Source organism: Pyxicephalus adspersus, chromosome 3 (assembly GCF_032062135.1).
Source record: "Pyxicephalus adspersus chromosome 3, UCB_Pads_2.0, whole genome shotgun sequence".
NCBI classification, from domain to species: domain Eukaryota; kingdom Metazoa; phylum Chordata; class Amphibia; order Anura; family Pyxicephalidae; genus Pyxicephalus; species Pyxicephalus adspersus.
This window is the reverse complement of record NC_092860.1, coordinates 33,655,888-33,669,239: the sequence shown is the minus strand read 5'-3', so window position 1 is coordinate 33,669,239 and position 13,352 is coordinate 33,655,888. Positions and strand designations below refer to the sequence as shown.

The 13,352-nt window shown below is 39.6% G+C and overlaps 1 protein-coding gene across 2 annotated transcripts in view; it reads right to left on the bottom strand.

Moving 5' to 3' along the window:
- Nucleotides 1–8,610, bottom strand: part of APBA1 (amyloid beta precursor protein binding family A member 1) — an 80,363-nt gene extending 71,753 nt beyond the window's left edge. The window contains exon 1 of one of the 2 annotated variants that reach the window (XM_072404172.1): nt 8,386–8,610. The gene's annotated coding sequence lies outside the window, so the exon portion shown is untranslated. The remainder of the gene's footprint in view (nt 1–8,385) is intronic. The other variant, XM_072404170.1, reaches the window with a different exon arrangement.
- Between the last annotated feature and the right edge of the window lie 4,742 nt (nt 8,611–13,352).

Below are 13,352 nucleotides of genomic sequence, written 5' to 3'. Positions count from 1 at the left end.
CTGCATCCTGTTAGGGAGATTTCTCTTCACTTCCTGTTTAGGAGAACACCTGGAAAGTGAAAGGAAATCTCTCTAAATGAGGAAATCCTATCTAAAACAGGTGTAAACAGTAAATTTTCCACATTACATTTGTCCACATTGAAAGATTTACCCTTTAATGTTGCTCTCATGAAAACTCTTACATTTTGGAATTTTTTTAAGCATGAAAAATTATAAGGCAGAATGTCCATGGCAAGGTCACAGACAGGACAAAAAATTCCCTGCTCTATCCAATAGTAAAATAAAATGTTTTGCCTTTTCATACACTTAATAGGTACAGCACCATGTTGAGGGTTATATGCATATAAAAAAAAGATATTTAAAGTCATTGCATGACCTCCCCTTGTTTCTGTAGTTACTTAAAGCCTACCTAAACTCAGATTTTTTACTTTCCATAAAAAGGTAGACGACCCTTTTATTTAAAGTAAAACATATTTTTGTTTGTGTTTTTTTTTTTTTAAGTGCAACACACATATGCAGTGCGAGTTTGGGTGACATAGGAAGAAGAACACGGAAGAAAGGAAGAGAAGATGGTGGAAAGAAACCAGGAGGAAGTTCTGATTCTGAAAAGTAGCTAAGTTAAACAACATAATAAATATTTCCTCAATGCCCTGAGGTCAATAACAACTTACAATTCACACTTTATATAAAAGCACAAAAATAAATAAATAAAGAACCAGTGTTGATGATTCAACATCCGTTATTTAGTTGGGTTCTAATAGAATCCAAATAACTCCCTTGTTCAAGCTAATTGGAGTTAGCTCAGTTTTAGTATATAGTGGGAAGCTGCCATGTACAATACAAAGAAGCTTAAGAATGCCCTTAATGCTTGCAAACAACGGGCTGTATGTGATTTCTTTGCCTTTTGGTCATCAAGGAGTAGGAGTGGTTGATGGAAAAATAGACTTCAAAGACTTTTTACTGAAGAAAAGCATGTTCAAGCAACACTAGGTACAATGTATGAAAGGTACAAAATCTCAACTACACCTGTATCTATTCATAAGTACAACAGCTATCCTGCATCATACAGGAGGATTCTGAACGTACCCCCAACAACACCAAGTGCTGGAGAGAAGAGAAAATCGCCAGCTTCTACAGGAGGGAGGAACAAGGCACGCAGAAATGCTGTTTAATGATCCCATTGCCTAAAATCACTGTTCTGTATATAGATACAGAAGAATCTGGTATGAAGATGAACAGAAACAATATAGGACCGCAGAACTCAACCCTTCTACTATTGAAACATATAGGGGAAGTTCTGTAGTCTTTAGAGATAGAAAAAGCAACCAAATAAAAATTCTTGTGTTGCTGTGCTGAAAGTTCCAGTATTACTTCAACATGCATCAGTCACAGAATGGGCTTTATAAAGCAACATTACCCAAGGCACATATTCTCAAATTGCAAACATTGACTTTACTTAAAAACATTCTCAGACAAAACCTTTCTGCATCCTGCAAAGCTCTTTAATGACTGAAAGAAAATCTATTAAAGAGGATGCTGTGGATAAAAAAAAGGCTTTTGTGAACAGAAATGGGCAAAAATGAAAGAATATATTTATATTATCAGTAACAGTAATGTGAGCACTCCCAAGATGTGACACATACTCATAAAATCACATTATTCATACCTTCATATCTGTGAGTTCCTCTAAGGTTAGTAAGAGGACTATGGACTACTTGGTGCTCTATACACAAATATAATGATAACAGACATGAATTACTATGGACTCACCTGTTTTCTCACAGTTTACACCTTGCTCTGATACTAGCATTCATAAGTGTAGTCTACAACTGATTTAGTACTGCATGCTTAAATATTCAGAATCAAAGTAGCAGAAATGACCCCCTGCTCCCCTTTTATGCATGAGAATAAATATGTCAGAAATAGGGCAAAATAAACTACTGCTAAACCTGACAAAAAAAAAGCAATCTTGCTTTAAATATACTTTTACTTTTAATAGCATTATCATTATATAGCAGTATAAATCTTACATTTATTTGCCCTAACTTCTCCAAAAAATGTTCAGGTTTGGCTTACTGGGCGCCATAACAGCCTCTACACCAAAAATGGCCAACGTCTTCTGTGATAAAAAAAACACACTGTATTTGTACCCATGAAAGTGCCATCCACCTCTGGAACAAATGCCTGGATGGAGAGTTCTGTGGTTACGGGTAGTCCCCGGTTTACATACGAACATACACTGTATGTTTGCTCTTAAGTTGAATTTGTATGCAAGTCGGAACAGGTACATTATTTTAATAAAAGCAATCAGGACAGATGTTTGTCTCAAAATATTATTAGGCAGCATGGTGTCAGTTACTGTATAAAATCCTCACTGTGAGTTAATCACAAACAAAGCAACAAAAAAAGAACAAAAATAACTTTATGGGATTAAAAGAGTTACAAGAGGCTGCAGAAAGAGCTAAGGCCTTAAAATAACCCAGAACCTCAGCTGTGTTTAGCAAAAGATTTCTTTTGCAAGTCACGCAAGCCGCACCCCCTGACTTGCACAGGAGCGGGCAAGGAAGCTCTGTTCGTACCAGGGAGTCTTCCATTTTTGGATGTCCTTAACCCGGGGACTACCTATATATGGAGAGCTAGGTTCAAGAGGGACATTTGTAGAAGAGGCAATGATAGTGTCCAGAAAGAAAAGTTCAGCAAAGGCAGTATCTATATTCTTGCAGTACATACCTTCTTTACTTATGGGATTTCATGTTATGGGTTAACCAATAATTGTCAGGATAATTTATACCATACTATTTATAAGATGTCCCAAAGCTCTACTGTCACTCTGAGAGTACTAGAACAACTCCATCAGTGCAATACAGACATCAAGCAGTGTCTGTCATACCTTTATATGCTTTCTTCCGTAGACTAGCTCTAAATCCCAGATCATCATAACCTACAGGGTTCCAAACTGTAGTGTATATTGCTGGCTCTATACCCTCCTTCACCTTCCCATTGATCCGTAATGACCAATATGATATGGGAAGGAACTAGAGATCAACACTGCCAGAGGTGCTGAACCTTGCAGATGGCACAGGATGGGGAGCTCTGATGTAGCAGAACAAGGTAGAGAAGCTATGCACTCAGTCCGCCATTGCAGAGCTGGAACCGGGTCAGTATGGTCGTTGGATGCTGCCTGGAGTTTCCTGTAGAAGAGTCATTTATAGAAAATCCATAGCACTAACAACAACACTGCTGTTCAGAGTATAAGATTAGTATGTTTAAATATCATTGTGCTTCAATAGATCAATTTACATGCTAATAAAAATAATCAGCTTTAAAAAAAGAAGGAAACATCTTTGTGTCTCACCACAAATCATTTCAAAAGGATCATTACTTTGCTGGAAGAAACCAAAAAGATAAGGCCTACAGCTTTACCGATAGGCGTCCCCTACATAAGTGGCGTTTCCATACAATCATACAGAACGTTCATTACAGTTATCATGGTAATGTCAGCACTTTTGCTTGGTTGTTTCATATAAAGCTGCTCTACTATTTCTTTATCCCAATCCAAGTGTAAGACTTTGGAGGACCACAGACAACAGTAACAAACCAAGACCCCCATACATACACATAGTACACTATATATATGTGAGTGTAAATGCACCAGTCAGCTTTGTACAGCGCTGTGCTATATGTCAGAGCTGTATTTGGATGTATGTATGTCATCACTAGGAAACGCATCAACACATTTCAACTAAACATGCTAGACATATGACTCAGATCTGATCTTTGTACAGCGCGATGGTATATGTCAGAGGTATATTTGCATGTATTGCTTAGTGAAAGTGCCTTTTACTTAACACTGTAGCTTTATTTGATTTATTTTCCTGTATAATCAGCTAGTGATGAAATGAAGGACTATTCATTGATGTTACATCACCCCAGGAATTACCTGCCAACAGCTTTTAGACTGCAATGGGACATGCTCAGCTATGGGGGTGAATGCCATGTCCAGATTTGTGGGACCTGGTGAATATCATTGTAATCTGTCTCTTGTTGATATCTGCATGTTGCTGGGATTTACCGTCTTTGTAGGTGAACAAAGACATAGGTGAACCCATGAACTCAATGATCATAGACAGCAGAAATATAATGACATTAAAGGGCAGCAGGTCAGCTTTCAGAAAATTTATAATATGGGGGGGGGGGGGGGGTGTCCTTTTTTGAACTAAAATACAAAATTGTACAACATGCTATGTTAAAAAAGCTGAGCAGTTCTATGGGGACTCATTGGATGGTCTGCAGTGGAAGGTGAGTTATGTTGTACTGTACACTTACCTCACTTCCCACCTATGTGGCTTGTGTACATCCAGGCAATGTATTGGGAAGACCATGCTTACCTACTGGCTGAACCTCTGCCCACCTCCCTCCTCCTATGCTGTGTATTTATATATAATTTATATTGTGTATTTATGCTGGGTATTTATATTTAAATCCTCCTCCTATGCTGTGTGTACCTCCTTCTATGCGGTGTATGTTGTGTGTGGTATAAAACACCTCATTAGCCAAACCTTCCTAGAGACTAAGGCTACCGTGTACCACCATCCCATCCTCTTTCCCACCCAGCCTGTAACATTGTTGCCCAAACATTAATATCATGCAACTGTATACTATAGGCTCCAACATGATCAACTCAACTTTTTTTCATCAGATATATCTTCTTCAGTCACTAAAATATTACTTATGCTTCATCCTAATCCGTTTTACTAAGAAAAAATATTGTGATTGGTTGAATGAAAAGCGCAGGATCAGGCAGATTGTTTTTCCCAAATCCAATTTTGAAAGATCATCTATGCATATTTATAGGGGTGGGAGATTAAAAACATCACTTTTACTAATGTAATGATGAAATAAAAGGTTTATTGATTAATGTTACATCCCCCCAGGGATTCACTGCCAACAGCTATTAGACTGCAATGGGAGATGCTCAGCTATGGGGTCCCTTAGGGCTGTCCAAGCTGCAGGAGGTGTCTGTGGAATGCCTGCAGGCACCTTGGGGGTCCTCAAGTGGATGTCTTATCTGCCTGTAAAGAATATACTACCTACCTGTCCCAGATGCCAAGGGATCCAAAGAGCCCGAAAATTAGAAATGTTGCTTAAGCTATACCACTATCATTGTAAGAGACTCATGTACTTACCTTGTGTATATTATAATGTTACATCAACTGATTGTACAAATGTATTACTATGCACAGCTCATATTGTGACAGTGATATATATGATGTCTAATGTAATCTATTATAATACAAGTTTATGTATTATATATTTTTTCTATATATTAGTATTCTGTAAAAGGCCATGCTTATGGTATATACTCAAGGGTGGTATTCTGCATACTGTCACTAGTTGTGTAATACTAAAGTTTCAGGCTGTAGAGATTTGGAACAAAAAGTTTGATTTTAGGAAAAAACTAATACTGATTTAAGTATTCTCCCTTTAACTTTATACAAACTTTCAGCTATAGTTGCTGTAGACGGTTGTTAATAATTGTTACCAGCAAAAATATGTATGGACTCGGTGCTTGGGACATGCACAAAAGTTATTTATCAGTGGCCACAGTAGTTGAAAATGACGCCTGAGAATCTAAGTAGCAGTGGCAGGGGAGGACATTGCATTGCACAGCGCAAGGCGTACCTGTAAGAGAAGTGTACCATAATGGACGAGTATGCTGGGTATACTTTCACATATTGGCAAAAGCCCACCCAGCACACATCAGTTAAAGCGCAACTAAACTCAGAATTTTCACTTTTATGTGAGGTAAAAGTTAGTTCTTTTTTTTTTAAAGGGTACAGCATAGCCCCCTAATTCTCGATCGCCTAGGCGATCAAGAATGAATAGAAGCGCAAAGCCTCCCGGGATACCTACGTCACACATCCTGGGAGGCTCTTGGGTGCTCGGGCATGAGCAGAAGGAGCCCTTTCGTCAAAAGTCGATCTTACGCATGTGCAGTTTTTTCCCCCCCAACTACGTCACCCAAGCTCACGCCCGGGTTGGGTGACGTTGTAAGAAGAACCCGGAAGAAGAGGAGAAGATGGCGGCGCCTGGAGGGCCGGCTGGAAGACGGATACTGGGACAACACGTTTCTTTAAGAAACAGATATATTTTTCCTTGACATTTCGTGCCGAATCGTCCGAGAAGAACAGATGATGATTGGACCAGAGCCTTAGTAACTACATTGGAGCAATCGAGACATGCCCCAGCTGGCATGAAAGCCTATTTAGCTTACCGGGGTTCTTCCCGTGCTAGGCTCTGCTAAGTTACATTGTCTGGCCTGGTGACTCACAAGCTCCATCACTTGAACCTCAGCTGTTAGAAGATCTGTACACGTGCGAGTTGTTTATGTGTGTGGAATTTGTATCTGTGCGGGTAATCAGTCTAAATGTCCTTAATGTATTCCTCTCAACTAACCTGGTTGCCAAGAGTGAGGTTGGGTCAATCCTCACAACTGTGGTTGTCTCGGACAAGCAGTAACGTGTCCTATGGCTGCGTTTTGGTAAACGGTCCTGTCTCGCAGGATGCAGTGAGCACTGCAGCCAAAATAGTAGAATATCATCACCTTTGTAACTTGCTATATACAAATGCCTTTAGACTCATTGTCTGCTTAGTCTGTTAGCCTATATGAAGATGGTATTGTGTTTGGTAATATTCTGTACAATCGTATAATAGCCTATATGAAGATGGTATTGTGTTTGGTAATATTCTGTATTTGGTAATATTCTGTACAATCGTATAATAGCCTATATGAAGATGGTATTGTGTTTGGTAATATTCTGTACAATCGTATAATAGCCTATATGAAGGTGATAATGATGATGTGTTGGGTGATGTTCTGTAAGATGGTATAATAGCCGATATGAAGATGGTATTGTGTTGGGTAATGTTCTGTGCAATCGTATAATAGCCGATATGAAAATGATAATGTGTTGGCTGATATTCTGTACGATGGTATAGTAAGAAGAATAACATCGGATCTATTCAATTGTGAGCACATTGGTGGTGAATTGATGAGGTGCAGGCCGGTGGATGTCTGTGAGTGTGTGTATCTGTTTATAAGAGTGTGTAGGGTGTAATTGTGCAATTAGCATATGCTTTCAGAGAGAGAGAGAATTTACTGTAAAAGCCTTTGGTAATTTACACATAGACTGGGTTCTGTGTTGTTGGCTCAGGAGGCCAACTGATCGGCTGATCAAAACTGGTATGTTCGGGACATATCGCTGGAGTCTGGGACTCCCAGGATTTGTGTTCAGTGAGCAAATCTGTGGAAAAGGCCGTCTACGGGAAGCAGGTTAGCTACAACAGTAAAAGAACAATTTAAAGCTAACAATGAAGATGGATTGAACAAGAAACATTTGAGAAATATGCTAATATCTGGCCAAATGAGAGTTTGAACAGAAGTGGCTGGTGCACCTCCACCCACCAAGATACAAATGTAGACAAAAGACATATCACCCCAGGCAAGATGAAATACATCACAAACAGTAGAGTGTCCAGAAGTAGATAGAGACTACAGCGGATAGTATGTAAATATGAGGAATATGGTGCATATGTCTTCTGTATTAAATTAGGACATCTATGTGTGAAAACTGGGATAGTGGTATTTTTTTTGTCTAAAGTTTGGTTGAAATCTAGCAAGTTGTGAGATTGTTTCTAGTAAAGGTATATATAAAGAAACCCCCATTCATACACTCTATAGAAATAGAGACCCCCATACATACACACTATAGACCCCCCATACACTCTATATAAAGAGACCCCCATACATACAAGCTATATAAATAGAGACCCCCCCATACATACACGCTATATAAATAGAGACCCTTCCATACCCCCCCATAACACATGTGTGTGGTTTGACCCATACATCACAATGATGACCAGCCTACTGCCATGTGCTGGAGCTCATACAATTCAATTATAGAGCGGCCCCTCCCCTCCAGTCTCAGGTCCAGCTCCTGACAACACTGACAGCAATCACAGAGCTGCTCAATTAACTTTGCCATGTCTCCTGCTAGCTGCCCAGCATTGCTGCCCCCACACCCCCTATATCCCCTGCACCCCCCATATCCCCTGGCCAGTGTATATTGTGCATGCACATTGCAGGGCTCATGCTGCAGCACCTGGGATGATAATATAATGTTGTAGTGTCCAGCAGCCCTGTAAGGGTTATGTATTTGCATGAATACACAGCAGATGCTGCATCCCACCCACAGCCTGCATACTCCTATTCTCTGCTTAGGCCATCTGCTTCCTCCCAGCCGGCCCTCTTGTGCAGCACTTGTCAGGAAGCCCACACCTTCCCTGGAAAGGTACATCCACCGTGACAGAGCCTTCACTTACCCACAAATCCCCGGATCTCTTCAGCCTTGTCAATCACACAGCCAGCAAACTACATGACAAGGCGTCGGCTGCAGGGTCCAGGCTGTGATCAGGGGAAGAGGCGATAGCCCGGGGATGGAGGTGTCACTATAGCGGCAGATAGCACCTCTAATTCCACCATCTTCCACCTCCTCCTTTTCTTCTCCTTCTGCAGCCACCAGCAGCTCTTTCCTGTGAGCTCCTCCTTCCTCCCAGTGACATCAGTAACACAGCACAGCCCGGGCACTCCCAGCTACACACAGCCACTGCTACCCAGCTCGGGAGACACAGGAGCCTCCTGCAACACGCCCGCACTCTGCTGCCCCCTCTAGGCGCGAGGCCGCCATGGCACCTACAGCTTTACCTCAGGGCTTCTTCACATGAATGCTGGAAAATGTATCCGCAATGACCAACCTGTCACATACCTCCTGTGCCAATGAATAAAATATATATAAACAATAAATAATAATACATTATAAATAGGTTCCTTTTCTGCCACTCTCTCGACTCAGAAGCTGTGAAATGCATAAAAAAATGTAATATTACACAGTATAAATCGCCAACACATTACGCAGTGCTGTACAAAGCCCATAGTCATGTCCCTGAGCGTCCATCAAGAGGTTCACAATCTAATGTATCTACCATAGCCATATGCCATCAACACAGTCTAAGGTCAATTTTGGGGTGAAGCCAATTAACCTAACTGTATGTTTTTGGGGTGTGTGAGGAAATCAGAGTACCCAGAGGAAACCCACACAAATACAGGGAGAACCTGCAAACTCCATGCAGATGTCCTGGCCAAGATTCAAACCTGGGACCTAGCGCTGCAAAGCCCAAAGTGCGAACCGCTGAGCCACCGTACATTACATTTCCCAGATTTCTAACGTGCTGACATTTATAAAGATCGTTTTTTATTGTTGCATAGTAGGTCAGGTTGAAAAAAGTCCATCAAGTTTAACCACTAAGGAAATGAACATATCCCAGATATAAAACCCTATGGAGAAGGTTGGTCCAGGGGAAGGCCCTTAAACGTCTCTCCTCAAGGGAGAATAGATTCAGTTCAGCTAATCTCTCCTCATAGCTGAGCTCCTCCATTCCTTTTATTAGTTTAGTTGCCCTTCTCTGCACTCTCTCCAATTCCACAATGTCCTTTTTGTGAACTGGTGCCCAAAACTGGTCTGCATATTCCAGATGTGGTCTGACCAATGCTTTGTACAGGGGCAGGATTATGTCTTGATCTCTGCAGTCTATTCATCTTTTATTACAAGAAAGTACTTTGCTAGCTTTAGATATTGCAGCTTGGCATTGCATGCTGTTACTAAGTCTACCCCCAGATCCGTCTTCATTTCTGACTCCCCCAAATGTATTCCCCCTAGACAGTATGAAGCATGCATGTTGTTAGCTCCCAAGTGCATAACTTTACATTTATCTATATTAAATGTCATTTGCCACTTGGCTGCCTAATCAAACAGTACATCCAGTGCCTGTAGATTATAGACATCCTGTATGGACTTAATTCCATTACATAGTTTGGTGTCATCTGCAAACACAGAAATGGTACTTTTAATCCCAAACTCTATATTATTTATAAAGATGTTAAACAGTAAAGGTCCCAACACTGAACCCTGGGGTACACCACTAATACCCTTAGACCATTCAGAGTATGAATCATTAATTACAACTGTCTGGATGTGATCCTTAAGCCAGTTCTCTATCCATTTACAGGTTGACTTTTCTAAGCCTATCGACCCTAACTTGCCATAACCATCTGTGGGGTACGGTGTCAAATGCTTTAGCAAAGTCCAAGTACACTATATCAACTGCTACTCCACTGTCTACCTGTTTACTTACTTCTTCATAAAATGAGAGTACATTTGTTTGAAGAGATTGTGGAAGGGTCGAGCCTTCTGCCATGTTTTATAGCAATTTGTGTCCCCATTTGGAGGGATTTACATCTCTATTTGCGCTATTTACCAATGTCACCAATATTTTATAGTTATCACCACAACAAGTCATGGCCATTTCAGACCATTCTATCACAAGCTCATCCACGGTATAAGCGGCTCCCATTCAAGCAAATGAAACCGATTGGGGACCATGTTCTTGCACATGGTTGTGTCAGATCCCAGCATCGTTCCCAACAATATGCTTTTGGCTGTGCAGATGCTGTTCAGGATTTGCATGGCTGTGTTTGCCTACGGTGTGGTTTGCCTCACCCGGTTATACAACAGCAGTTTGCTATGCGCCTCACGGTTTTACACTTTTGTCTTAAAAGTGCCCTTAGTGTTCACACTAAACGTTCTTGCAAAGGGTTTTGAGAGTTTCCTTGCTTAACATTGTTGGCAAAAAAGGTTATCATTGAAAACAATGGGTCCATTTCATATTTTCCCCGGTTTTACTTTTTTGCAGGTAAAACAGCATGTTTTGTCAGACATTACAAGCTGCGTCCTGGGGCATCCCAGCTGCCTTCGTAGACTTGAACTTAAACCTTAAAAAAACATTTTTAAACATTTGCACCTATTTTTTTATAATCATCCTAGAGTTAATAAAATGAGTAAAAAAATAATTAAAAAAATGAATTAAAAAACTCTAAAATGAGTGAATAAAAAAGCACTGCTAGGATTTTAAAGCTGCTTGCAAACACCTGAGAAAGCCTAGAGGTTACTGTTACCCATTGGGTTGCCAGTTGGTGCCTAGGTGCCTGATTTTTAATGACACCCCTATACATCCAGGTAATGCACTCACCTTGTAGCATGCAGCCAAGCATAATAGTGTGTTGCACTCCAAAAAAAAGCATCACGTACAGGTTTACAGGTGTAGCCAGTTTATTTTTAGAGGACTGCCTTACCACAACACAAAGTTAATGTGAGAGTGACATAACACGTGTTAACATACTGTAAAGAAGTAAATGGGCCCTAAATCAATCTCAGGTTTCAGAAAAGACTGTAGTTGTCTTGGTAAAGTTTTAGTAAAGACAATGGGCCTGATTTATCAAAGCTCTCCAATGATGGAAAGGATACACTTTCATCAGATACATTGGGTAATCCAGGAAACTTGGAATAAATCTGGTCCTGGATTCAAAACATTTGGTGGCAATTAGTTAATGCCTTTGAAGAAATTAATTCCAGGTTTGCTGGATCACCCAGCTTCGCTGATGAAAGTGTATTCTCCCCAGTCTTGGAGAGCTTTGATAAATGAGACCCTATAGGTGCAAATGTTTTAGAGCTGACTGGCAGATTTTTAAAATGTATTTCTAGATATTTGTATATGTTACGAAAGTGGTAATAGTATTTATTTATGTGGAAATTACTCATCGTCCTTTTACATGCATGGAAATGTATTATATAAAGTTCTGTGGTGCAAACACATCCTTCAGATGTGCAAACTTCAGCTTTCCCAGGTTTTGTTTTAGAAGTAAGGTAAAGTCCAGTAATGTAACCTCTCACCTAGGTGTTGGTGAAAGGTGTGTCATAAACTCTTATTTGAAAGAGAAAATGTAATGGGTTTGTGTCAGTTGTATTTTATTTTATTTCCGTAGATATAAAATCTTTGTTTTACAAATGCATACTCAACATCAATTACAATAAAAGCACAAATTTGCCTGGACATTATGTATGTTATAGAAATTATTCATAATGTCTGACCCATAAGCTGTTCCTTTTTAGACTGAACAGACAGTCACTGCTCAGACTAATTTTTAGTATCTATACATTTTAGCTTGAGCTACTGAAGTCACTGAACTTTTTTTTTCAACAGGATCATTAGGAATAGCTTCAAAGAGTCTCAGGGTGGCCACATATGCAAAGACAAATATTCATATTCAAGCTCATGTTTATCTGATAATATTCATATAATAACTAAATGTATTTTTATTTCTGAAAATACCTTTTATGATTCATTTTATCAGAACACTGTCGTGTTAAAGAAATTGTGTGTTGTGTATTTATTGAAACATGTTTTACTTGGCTAGGGTATTAAGATATATCATCACTTTTACCATCTACATATGTGATTGTGCATTTCTTGTGCATGTTTGAAATTTATTATATCAACAAATAATTAAACATTGCAATTGAATATTAGGATTGTATAAAAATGTATTAATAAACCTTAAACACAAATACCTTTAATAGAATTGTACGTGGTCTGATCCATACAGAGAAGCTTAAATTACATTTGGGCCTGAGAGGATGCACCATGCGTTACATACTTCTCTGAATTTTTAATGTTTTGTTGTTTAAAAATTAAAACGTATGTTTTCAGCTTTCAGTGTTCAGCTTTTCTATCTGCCTTTGCCAGGGTCTAAAAAGAGAAAAGAAATTAATGAGAAATTGTCTTCCTACTGCCTACTAACTTTTTTGGGAGTGTATGGCTTGTGTGATGGAGAATAATAATACCCATATTTATCATTTGCTGCGCTCTGCATGCAAAATCAGCCATCTAATAAAACCCTGGGAGGAAAACTAATAAAAAAACATTTCTGATCACATCTAAACAAATTTCAAGTTCCACTTTATGAATGTGGCATCAGGTTGGAATTTATTGCAAAAAGGGAAAGGCAATGATGATTCTGTCTGATCACTATCTCACCTGTCAAAATTTACTGAGCTGAGCAACAGTGGTTTCCAGCATATTTGGCACAGCTCGGCTTCCCCTGAGGGTGAAGGAACTGGATGCAGGAACGCAGAAGTTATATCATCCTGGCCAGCCAATCAAGATTGCCAATCAATCATTGCTTCATTCAAAGAATGAGTAAAGAAATGACTGTACACATGATAGAAAGAATGCTATCTACATAATCTTAATGTGCAATCATTTATGCACACTCATGTAAGTGCTGCTGGAAGCTCACAGCAGGCTCTCACTTTCCGTCGCTGTCAATGCAGTTCTAATCTAGCAAGAGATGACAATTTTTACCAGGAAGCATATAGCTTATCTTATTGGACAGA